Consider the following 12,083-nt stretch of genomic DNA (forward strand, 5'->3'; position numbering starts at 1 on the left):
TACAACCTTTAGCTAACTAACAAGGAATGAGAAAAATCTTTTTGCAGATTCAAGGTTGCCATTGGAAACCTTTCCAAATCTATTTTGCTAAGCAGAGCAAATTTTATTGTATAGAAGCAGCACTCGAGAACTTGCTACAATGCAGATCCCACAAGAGAGTCTTATTTGGTATGTCTGTCTGGAGTGATTCTTATTCAGATCTTAAGATGAAACTAAGAAATGTTAAGGATATAAAACATAATAAAACCTTTTTGAATTGCAAGGCTCAACAGTACCTCAACCATCATTCTGACCACTAATCGCTTTTCCCAAATCTCAAAATAGATGTTGAAGGCACAGAGTCCTGAACAAGAAACTAGAAGTACAAAACCTGGGCTTTTATCTTTGTTTTCTAAGGAAACTATATTTAAAAACTTAAAACTGAGGTTAATTGCCATCTAGTAAACTGAAGTTTCGAAATTTTATTAGATTTACGTGACATATTTAGGATTATTAAAAACAATGTTCATAACACATCATACCTAAGGAATTAAGAATATGCCAATGTCATGCAAATGAGGTGCACCAGATCTACTACTTCACAACTTCCTGTTTCAGTAGGTCATAGTAGTATATTCATGGCCACAACACAGAGTGCATAGTCAAGAGCTATGGGTTGCTAATGGATATATTAGTAATTAATTTATAAGTAGCAGAATTTAAAATATATGTTAAACAGCTGGTACCAGAATTCTTCTTAAAGAAAGAAAGAACAATCTTTGTTTAGGGAAATGTCCTGATGAGCCACTTGGATTGGAAAATATAGATCAGGAAAAAAAAAAGAACAAAGGGAGGATTAAATTGCTGTGGATGAAAAATATAAGGCGTTTGGGGAAGGAGGTCTTCCTTGAGAGTGGAGGAAGAATGGAGAAAAATAAAGGTAAGCAGTATGGCAGGAGCCTAGAGTACAAGTTATGAGAAATAGCTAAAGTTTGTCATTTTCTTTAAGCCAGCAATGTTCAATGAAATTTAAAATTATGTTTGGCTAAGATATAAACTTTTTCTCTCTCTCCAAGCATTCACTGAAGGCTGCTACTCTCTCAACTTATATTTTTCATTTCAACCCCTTCTGAATTGTTCTATTTTTAATGTATATATATATATATTCATAAAAATGAAATATTAACATACTAAGCTCTTTGCTATTTCATTTAATCTCCAGACCAATTCTATAGAGTAGGTACTATCATTAAATCCATTTTATGGATGAGAAAGCTGAGTTCTAAAAGGCTAAACAACTTACTCAAGATCATGATGTTACTAAATGATGAACTGGGATTCAAACCTTTCTAGATCAAACTTAAGTTCACAGCTAAATAGGTACATAGGGTTTTCCACGTGGCTCAGTGGTAAAGAATTCACCTGCCAAGCAGGAGACATGGATTCAGTCCCTGGGTCAGGAAGATCCCTTGGAAAAAGAAATAGCAACCCACTCCAGCATTCTTGCCTAGGAAATCCCATGGACAGAGGAGCCTGGTAGACTACAGTCTATGGGGTCGCAAAGAGTTGGACATGACTTAGTGACTAAACAGCAACAACAAATAGATACATATATACATATACACATATATACACACATACATAAAATAAAAAGATATCCTGGTATCCACATTTAAGCAAAATATATTTTATAAAATAGGAATATTCAAAATACAAGTAACATTCAAAATATTAGCAATGATGCTTTATTACTATTTTTTTCAAAATATTTCAAAATCCCTAAAAGTTAAAATATACAAATTCCAGCTATTGAATTCTGACTATTCAGCATTTCTACTTTATTCTTTTATCATATAATCATCTTTGAAAAGTTAATCACTAATAAATATTTGCTTCTGAAAGAGATCAGCCCTGGGATTTCTTTGGAGGGAATGATGCTGAAGCTGAAACTCCTCATGCGAAGAGTTGACTCATTGGAAAAGACTCTGATGCTGGGAGGGATTGGGGGCAGGAGAAGAAGGGGACGACAGAGGATGAGATGTCTGGATGGCATCACTGACTCGATGGACATGAGTCTGAGTGAACTCTGGGAGTTGGTGATGGACAGGGAGGCCTGGCGTGCTGCAATTCATGGGGTCGCAAACAGTTGGACATGACTGAGTGATTGAACTGAACTGAACCTCTGCAGTGATTTTAAAATATACCTAGATTTGTTTGGACACTCCTCCCTCCAAAAAGTGGATCCTAAATCCCCTTCCCTTAAGTGTGGGGTGGACTCAGTGACTCACTTTTAATGAATAGTATGTGGCAAAAGTGATGGCAAGCGACTAGCTCATTAAAGTCTGTAACTTCCTCATTGCTCTCCAACTAGGATCACTTGCTCTGGGGAAAGCCTGCTACCGTGACACAAGGACAGTCAAGCAGCCCTAAGATGAGATGCAGATACCAAGGAACTGAGTCCTCCTGCAGACAGCCAGTGAGGAATGGAGCACCTAATCAACAGTTAAGTGAGTGAGCCACGTAAGACGTGGACTCTCCAGCACCTGTAGAGCCTTTGGAGGACAGCAGCCCTGACTGATGTCTTGACTGCAACCCTATGAGAGACCCCAAGCAAGAACCAGCTTGAACCAACTCCCAAGACCTGGGCCCACAGAAACTATGTACAATAATAAACCTTTAAGTCATCTAAGTTTGGAATGATTGGTTATACTAGCGATAGTTATCACTTACTATGTCAGTAATTCCCAAAGTGTGATTCCAAGACCAGGAGGATCAGCCTCTTCTGGGTACTTGATAGAAGTGCAGATTCTCAGGCTCTACCCGAGATGTACTGAATCAGGAACTCTCAAGATGCCGGGCAGCAATTTGTGTTTTAACAAGCCTCCTGGGTGATTCTGGGCTTCCCAGGTGGTGCGAGAGTTAAAAGAACCTGACTGCCGATGCAGATGACATGAGAGATGTGGGTTCGATCCCTGGGTGGGGAAAATCTCCTCAGGGGATGTGGATGCCATCACAACCCACTCCAGTATTCTTGCCTGGAGAATTCCCATGGACAGAGTCTGGCAGACTACAGTCCATAGCGTTGCAAAGAGTCAGACATGACTGAAGCCACTCAGCATGCACACACATACTAGGTGACCCACTCCAGTATTCTTGCCTGGAGAATTCCCATGGACAGAGTCTGGCAGACTACAGTCCATAGCGTTGCAAAGAGTCAGACATGACTGAAGCCACTCAGCATGCACACACATACTAGGTGATTTTAATATACAGTAAAATTTGGGAATCGCTATGCTAAGCCCTCAATAATTTAGCTAACAGTGAACAAACCTCAAATCTCCTTAATAACAGACCTCACTCTCCACCTCCAGAGAAACGTATTTATTCTTGGAATATGGCATAATCTTTCAGCATCAGATTGCAAACGAGCTTCATTCTCATGACAAAATGTCAGCTAGGAAAGGGCAGAGAATCCTCCTATCTCCATATTGTGCCTGGCATACAATCAATGTTAAATAAATATTACTTGACATGAATAACTGAATACACAACTATTGTTTAGTGAAGATTAAAATGAAGTCTTTTTTTTTTCTTTTCCATCTATCATCACTTGAACTCTTTTAAACTGACTTCAGCCAAGATCATGTTTGTTATGGTATCCATGGAAATAAGATGTTCCTAGTATTGTTATACACCAAGCCCGTATCTCCGAACCGACCGAGAGAACAAGTCCACCACAGTAATGCAAAGGCAAGAAGGGAGTTTATTTCTAGCGTGCTAGGGCCCAAGTCTCATCCAGCACAGTGGAATCCGACAAGAGCCCTGAACAAAGGATTACGGTGGCTTATATACAGGCAGCTCTTTGTCTCAGTTACAGGGGTAGCTGGCGTTACATGATTGGCTAGGCAAGATGAGCTCACGACCTGTCTCCTTTAGGTTGGTGTGTGCAGGAAATCTTCCTAATTTGGTCAAGGAATGTTCTGTTAAAGAAACACTCAGGTCCTAGGCTTAGTATACCTCACTGAGCTTGTCGTTTGGCCCCTAACATTCACCCCTGTCCTTAGATCATATAGAGGAATCTTCCTCTTTGTCCTGAGACACAGTTTGATATTGTTGCCAAAGCACAAATAGCTGTACTATGTTTATACATTCTTTTACAAAGGCTATAAGTCTATTGATAATACATGGACCAAAAGTAAGCATCAGTAGAAGCACTAGTAGGGGCCCCAGCAATGTGGAGATTAGAGTGGTCAACCAAGGGGATTGCTGAAACCAGGACTCGAACCACCCTTGTTGAGCCTCACGTTCCCGTTTACGTTGGGCTAGTCCCTCTCTCACCTTGGCCATAGATTTTCTAACTATTCCTGTGTGATCAGCATAGAAACAACATTCTTCTCCTAGGGCTGCACAGAGTCCCCCTTGTTGTTGAAAAAGCAGATCTAATCCTCTCCTGTTTTGCAGAACTACTTCAGATACGGAAGTTAAAGACGATTCCAAATGACTAATAGATTGCTCTATACGGGTGATGTCTTCATCTATGGCCGCTCTCAGGGAGTTAAATCCCTGGCTTTGCAGGGACAAGGCTGTTATTCCTTTTCCGGCCCCAGCTACTCCAAGACTGAACATAGTTGCTATAGTTACGGCAGTAATAGGTTCTCTTTTAACTCTGTAAGTCCTTTTTTGAGGATTTAAGGTCAACCTTTGGGCCCAGTAATCATATATTGTTTCTTCTGGTCAGTACAGAATTTTTGGCATAACACAGAATTCTTCTTTGGGGTCAAAGATTGAGCTGTGTACACATGGAGTCAGGCCCGTGTGTGAACAGACCCACCATCCTCCCATCTGTGGTATTAGCCACCTGGCTATGGGCAAGTCCGTAGGCTTAATGACATGCACACACAGTGGAGACCTACCTGATAATATCTTGCCCATACATAACCCTTTTCCCCATACCTCTCTCATTGTAAGGCCCACTTTTCATTCTCCCCATCGACATTGGGGAAGATCAGTGCCATTGGCCAGGTCGTAAGAGGCGTTGAGGCCTATTGCCTCATAGTAAGGGGGAATTAAGTTGTAACATAACCAACAGGATTTAGTTGCCTCAGGATGGGTCTGATTTAAGGTAGCATAGGCTGCCTTTACTAATTTCCATAGTGGATCTGTATGTCCGAGTTTAATAAGGGAGCCTGCCTCTGGGTCTTCTGTTGGTCTCTGTGATATAGGTAGGGAGGTTATCGGGTAGGGAGTTACATCAATTTTTTCCATTGGGTTGGGACCTATACTGTGTACCTGCGCTGGCTCTAGAATCTGGCTTATAACTATAATTCCTCCGTCAATGTATCCGAATCCTCCCACCTCTCTTGTCTGTATTCTCCAAGATAGGCCGGAAATCCAAGCCCCCTCCTTTTTTGCTTTTTCCTGATTGAACCTTATCTTAACCTGTGCATAGTTACAACTCTCTTCACATTTAAAAGTTGGATCCCCAAGGGCCTGGGGAGTGGGCTTTGCGAATGAGAAGTTGAGCAAGTCCAGATTTTCAACCTCCCAGCGCCGAGGCCCATCATTAGAAGTAACACAATCCCATGATTTACAAAAATAATCTTGTCCCCCGCTACAAGTCTTCCAATTGGTCCTCTGGTGGCCCGGGCATGCCCAGAACCCCTGCATCCGAAGGTAACCCCTAGCCCAAGGCACATTTACCACTGGTTTAAGGTCAAAGTATAAGTCTGGCCACCACGTATTTGGCGGATGTATTGCGGTGGTTGAGTTGAGCATCTCACGTGTTAGTCCATTCTGCAGCTTCCAGGTGATTCTGACGGGTTGATGCGGGTTTATGATGGCAGCTTCGGAACAGAGTAACATGGTCATCCACAAGACAGTCCAGACGATTTGTCTTGGTCTTGTCGGCGATGGAGCTTCAGCTTCAGGGGGTTGGACGGGTGTAGAGATGCTTCCCATTCTTTTTTGGTGTCTTCTTGTTCTGCTGAGGTAGCTTGGTGTACGTGGTTGCAATGCACTCAAGGCCCGATACCATCGACCTTTAGGGCAGTTGGGGTGGTAAGAAGAACAACATAAGGACCCTTCCATCTAGGTTCTAGTGCCTTGGTTTGGTGCTTCTTGACCCACACCCAATCTCCCGGGCCAATGTCATGCGAGGGGACAATTTCTTTATTTTGACCTACATGTAGTTCCCGGAGCAGTTTTCAAACATGGGAATGCACCTTACTTAAGGCCATCAAGGCCTCTTGGAATTGTCTCAACGTGGGAGGTGGTAGTTCTTCCCTTCAAAGATTGGACATATAGGGGGAGGTCTCCCATACAGAATTTCAAATGGGGTCAGATTAAGTTGATAAGGAGTATTACGCACACGGAAGAGGGCAAAGGGAAGGAGGGTCACCCAGTCCCCGCCAGTCTCTATAGCCCATTTAGTTAAAGTTTCTTTTAGGGTCTGATTCATTTTTTCAACTTACCCTCAGCTCTGTGGACTGTATTCACAATGTAACTTCCATTTGGTCCCCAGGGCTAGGGCAAGGCTCTGAACTATTTGACTCACGAAAGCAGGTCCATTATCAGAGCCGACGGTCACCGGCAGGCCAAACCTGGGAACTATTTCCTCTAAAATCTTTTTCGCCACTATCATCGCGGTCTCTCTCTTTGTAGGAAAAGCCTCTACCCACCCTGAGAAGGTATCTATCAAGACTAACAAGTACCGGTAACCATACTTACCTGGCCTTACCTCAGTAAAGTCTATTTCCCAGTGCTGCCCCGGTCCTTCTCCCCGATACCTCAGTCCTATGTGTTGTCCTTTTCCTGGTCTCATTTGTTGACATGCCTTACAAGCATGTACTACGTTCCTCACAGTCGTTTGGTGCCGGGGGAATCACAGGCGCACAGTTTGAAAGAGCATCAGAGTCTTTTTTTCTCCCAGATGAGTAGTCAAGTGTAAATGTTCACATAGTTGTCGTACCAACTGAGTGGGGAGTATCAACTAGCCATCTGAGTCTCGGTACCATCCATCTTCACCTTTTTGAAGGGTGGTATTTTCTTGAATCCAAGCAAGGTCTGAGGATGAATACTCAGGGGTCGGGGGCAAAGTTCCCATACCTGGAGGTGGAAGTTCGATTGCCAACACAGGGGTGATGTAATCTTCATCAGCTACCTTTCAAGCTGCCAGGTCTGCGGCACGATTCCTTCGTGCCGTAGGGCTGTTGCCCTTCTGGTGTCCAGGTACGTGTACTATTGACACAGCCTGAGGCATCTGTACAGCCTCCAAAAGTCTACGGATTTTAGGCAAATTTTTAATTTCCTTTCTTTTAGCTGTCAAAAACCCCCGTTCCTGACATATTGGGCCCTGGATGTGTACCGTGACAAAAGCATAGCGGCTGTCAATGAAAATGGTTATTCTCCTTTCTTTGGCCCTCTCTAGTGGTTGAATTAAGACAATTAGTTCTGCCTTTTGTGGGGAGGTATCTGGGGGAAGGGCCTCAGCCCATATGGTTTGTCCAGAGTCATCTACTACTGCGGCTCCCGCCCGTCTCTGTCCATCTTTTACATAACTGCTGCCATCTGTGAACCATATTAGCTCACTGTTATCCAGTGGAGTATCAGTTAAGTCTTTTCGTATTGCTGTTACCGCGGCCAATATCTCATCACAACCATGGAGGGGGCTATTTCCCTCCAGATTGGGCAGAAGAGTAGCCGGATTTAGAGCACAGGGCGTTTGGAAATGTATCCGTGGGGTGTCGAGCAGCAAGGCCTGGTAGTGTGTCAAGCGGGCATTAGAAATCCATTTACCTGGGGGTTGCTTTAGAACTCTCTCTATGGCATGAGGGGTGTAAACCAAGAGTCTCTGTCCATAAGTCAGTTTATCAGCATCGTGGACGAAGAGAGCGGTGGCCGCGATGATACGGAGGAAAGGTGGCCATCCGGCTGCCACTGGGTCCAGCCTCTTGGAAAGGTAAGCTATAGGTCGCTTCCATGGTCCCCATTTTTGTGTTAGTACCCCTTTTCCTATCTCCCGCTTTTCATCCACAAATAATTGGAAAGGCTTAGATGGATCAGGGAGGGCAAGGGCAGGAGCTTCTAGCAAGGCTCGCCTGAGCTCTTGGAAGGCCTTCTTCATTGGCTCAGTCCATTTCCAGTCCTTGTTTTCTTTGCTCCCTTCATATAGGGGCCTAGCCTTTTCTGCAAACCCCAAGACCCACAATATCCCACAGTTCCCAGAAATTCTCTCACTTGCCTAGGGTTAGCCGGCTCAGGGATCTGGAGGATGGTTTCTTTCATGGCCTGTGTTAGCCACCTCTGGCCCTATTTTATCTTATAACCGAGGTATGTAACCTCTTGTTTGATGATCTGGGCCTTTTTGGCACTTGCCCTGTAACCTAAAGTCCCCAAGGTTTGGAGAAGGTCACCTGTTGCCTCTTGGCAATCTTTTTCTGTAGCCGCTGCCAGCATGAGGTCATCAACATATTGTAATAAAACAATGGTAGGGTGTTCAACCCGATACTCACGGAGGTCTTCGTCCAGAGCCTCATTAAATAACGTGGGCGAATTTTTGAAGCCCTGTGGTAAGCGAGTCCATGTCAGCTGTACAGGGGTCTGGCCACCGTCTTCTTGCCATTCGAAGGCAAAGATCTCTTGGCTCGTAGGGGCAAGAGGCAGACTGAAAAAGGCATCTTTTAAATCTAAAACAGTATACCAAATGTAGGTTGGGGGCAAATTGCTTAGTAGTGTATAAGGGTTAGGAACCGTAGGATGAATATCACTCACCCGTTTGTTGACTTCTCGCAGATCTTGAACCGGTCTAAAATCCGTTCCCCCAGGCTTTCTCACAGGCAACAGAGGAGTGTTCCATGGGGACCGGCACCTTTTTAGGATCCCTGCATCTATGAGGTGTTGTATATGAGGCATGATTCCTTGTCGAGCCTCTTGACTCATAGGATACTGCCGTACCCTCACTGGGGAAGCATTGGCCTTTAGTTCCACAATGATAGGGGGCCTCTGTTTGGCTAGTCCCATTCCTGCTGTTTCAGCCCAGGCCTGAGGGTAACTTTGAACCCGTGGTTGTACTTCGGGGCTTATTGTCGCTGGGGCCTCTGGCAAATATAGTCTTTATTCATCTTTCAATGCCAGAGACAGGACCTGAAGAGGATGCCCGGTCCCATCTAAGACCGACACTTGTCCGTGGTCGAAATGAATTTGGGCATTCACCTTAGACAGTAAATCTCTTCCTAGCAAGGGCGCTGGACACTTGGGTATCACCAAAAAAGAGTGGGTTACCTGGTGGGCCCCCAAGTTCACATGCCGTTTTGTAGTCCATCCATATCGTTTAGTCATGGTTGCTCCCTGCACCCAGCTACTTTTTTTAGACATAGGTCCATCTTTTTGGTTTAAGACTGAGTATTGGGCTCCCATGTCCACCATGAAGCCAACCGGTTTCCCCTCCACATTTATGGTTACCCAGGACTCGGGGAGGGGCATCGAGCCCTGACCCCCCTAGTCGCTATCCTCACCCGCATAGAGGATATGACTTTCTGGAGAAGGAGTCTCGTTCTTGGGGGTCCTGGGCCTCTCTATCTGATTTTTCTTGGGGCATTTATCTTTCCAATGTCCAAACTCTTTACAAAACGCACATTGGTTTTTCTCAAGCTTACGCCTTGTTGTTTTTTCTTCAATTTTTTAGTCCATCTTTTTCCCTTTTTGGGACCTGTTCTTGTTTTCAATCCCCGCAAAAAATATCTGGGCCAGTTCCTTTTGATTTTTACGGTTTTCTTCAGCTCTAAATTCTCTTTCTTCCCGTCCAATGCGGTTCTCTCTCTCCTCTGGGGTCTCCCTATGGTTAAAAACTCTCTCGGCTGCCCTCACTAGATCCTGCAAGGATTGTTCACTTAACCTCTCTATCTTTTGTAACTTTTTCTAATATCGGGGGCTGCTTGATTTACAAATGCTAACATAACTGCCGCTCGTGACTCATCGGCCAGTGGGTCCATAGGGGTATACTGTCTAAAAGCTTCCATTATCCTCTCAAGGAAGGCTGCTGGGCTTTCATTTGGCTCCTGCCTCACTGAATTTATTTTGGCCAAATTTGTTGGCTTCCTGGCGGCTGCTCTAAGGCCGGCCATAAGAGTCTGGCGGTACACTCGGAGACACTCCCTACCTTCAGCGCATTCGAAGTCCCAGCTGAGTCGCACCAAGGGGAACCCTTCCTCAATAAGGTTAGGCTGTATCGTGGGCCTCCCATCCACCCCTGGCACATTTTTCTGAGCTTCTGACAGAATCCGTTCGCGCTCCTCTGTTGTGAAAAGCACCTGTAACAGTTGCTGACAATCATCCCAAGTGGGATTGTGAGTGAAAAGGATAGACTCTAAAAGATCAATAAGACCCTGCGGTTTTTCAGAAAATGAGGGAGTCTGGGTTTTCCACTTGTACAAATCACTAGTGGAGAAGGGCCAATACTGATATGTCCGTTCTCCACCCTCTCTGGCTGGCCCCGCCCAGACCGGAAACGCGTGAACGGTGGAGGAGGGAACTTCTGGGTTCTCTTCCTCTGCCACGCTGGCCATTCCCCTTGTCCTTCCCCGAGTTCCCTGGGCGGGGCCCCCTTCTCGGGGAGGAGCTGAAGGCTCGGTTCCCCTCCAGGCTTCTCCCGATGAAACCTGTGGAACCTGTGGAAGCAAGGGTGGATGTGGATCCACATATGGGGGTGGGGACAATTCAGTCTCCAGGTCTATCAGATTAGGATACAGAGAAGATTCCTGGAATACCGGTTTCGGCCGATTCTCATCTTTTTTCCCTTCCTTTTCTTCGGAAGCCTTCATGACTAGCACCTGTGGGCTTGGCGAGGTTGGAGTTGGGGAAGAGGGAGGGGGAGGTTTAGGAGGTTTAGGAGGAGTGAGAACAAAGGGTTTAAGCCATTCTGGCGGGTTCCTCACTAGATCCTGCCAGGCCAGAATATAGGGAGTCTGGTCTGGGTGCCCGGCAGGACCAGGAGTGAGCACCCTCTCTTTAACTGCCTGGATAATTTGTGGATTGAAGGTTCCCTCGCGGGGCCACCTGACATCAAAGGTAGGCCACTCGGTGGAACAGAAAGTCACCAGTTTGCTCTTCTTCACCAGCAATGATAGATTCTGAGCTCTAGACTTGAAATCAGAGAAGTGGTCAGTCATCAGAGACAACGGAGTAGAAGTAGTTTGCCCCATGGGTACAGAGAACACGGAACACAAATAACAATGAGACTCACAACAACAGAGCCGGCACACAGAAACACAGGAACGACACAACAAACAGATTTCAACTCTCAATATCACTTTCAGTCCTCTTTATAGCACTAGAAACCCCTTCTCTACTTGCAAGTGTCTTACTGTCAGGACGTCCTCAGTGCCAGCTGCCCTCCCGGTACGCTACCGGGGACTCGGCCTCACGCTGGACTTGCCTCTGCACCTATACCCAGATGCCTCCCCAGTACGATACTGGGCCCCGGACTTAGTCTGGGCCTTTACAGCATTAACACCGGTGCTCAGAGCTCCTACCTCCTAATGAGGTTACCCCCTTCTACCAGGAGAGTTGTTTGCCCCGGTTGGATGGAGATCCCAGACGAGCCCCCAAATGTTATACACCGAGCCCATATCTCTGAACCGACCGAGAGAACAAGTCCACCACAGTAATGCAAAGGCAAGAAGGGAGTTTATTTCTAGTGCGCTAGGGCCCAAGTCTCATCCAGCACAGTGGAATCCGACAAGAGCCCCAAACAAAGGATTATGGCAGCTTATATACAGGCAGCTCTTTGTCTCAGTTACAGGGGTAGCTGGCGTTACATGATTGGCTAGGCAAGATGAGCTCACGTCCTGTCTCCTTTAGGTTGGTGCGTGTGGGAAATCTTCCTAATTTGGTCAAGGAATGTTCTGTTAAAGAAACACTCAGGTCCTAGGCTTAGTATACCTCGCTGAGCTTGTCGTTTGGCCCCTAACAGTATATTAAAGTAGAGATTAAAATGACTAAGCCTGACTTCACAACAGACACTCACCTTGGTGGCTTGTGGAGTTGTCAAAAACAAAATGAAATTCATCAATTATCAGTAATGCACAGTATGTCCCCCCAGTCCTTAT

This window comes from Capricornis sumatraensis, chromosome 9 (assembly GCF_032405125.1).
Source record: "Capricornis sumatraensis isolate serow.1 chromosome 9, serow.2, whole genome shotgun sequence".
Taxonomy (NCBI): domain Eukaryota; kingdom Metazoa; phylum Chordata; class Mammalia; order Artiodactyla; family Bovidae; genus Capricornis; species Capricornis sumatraensis.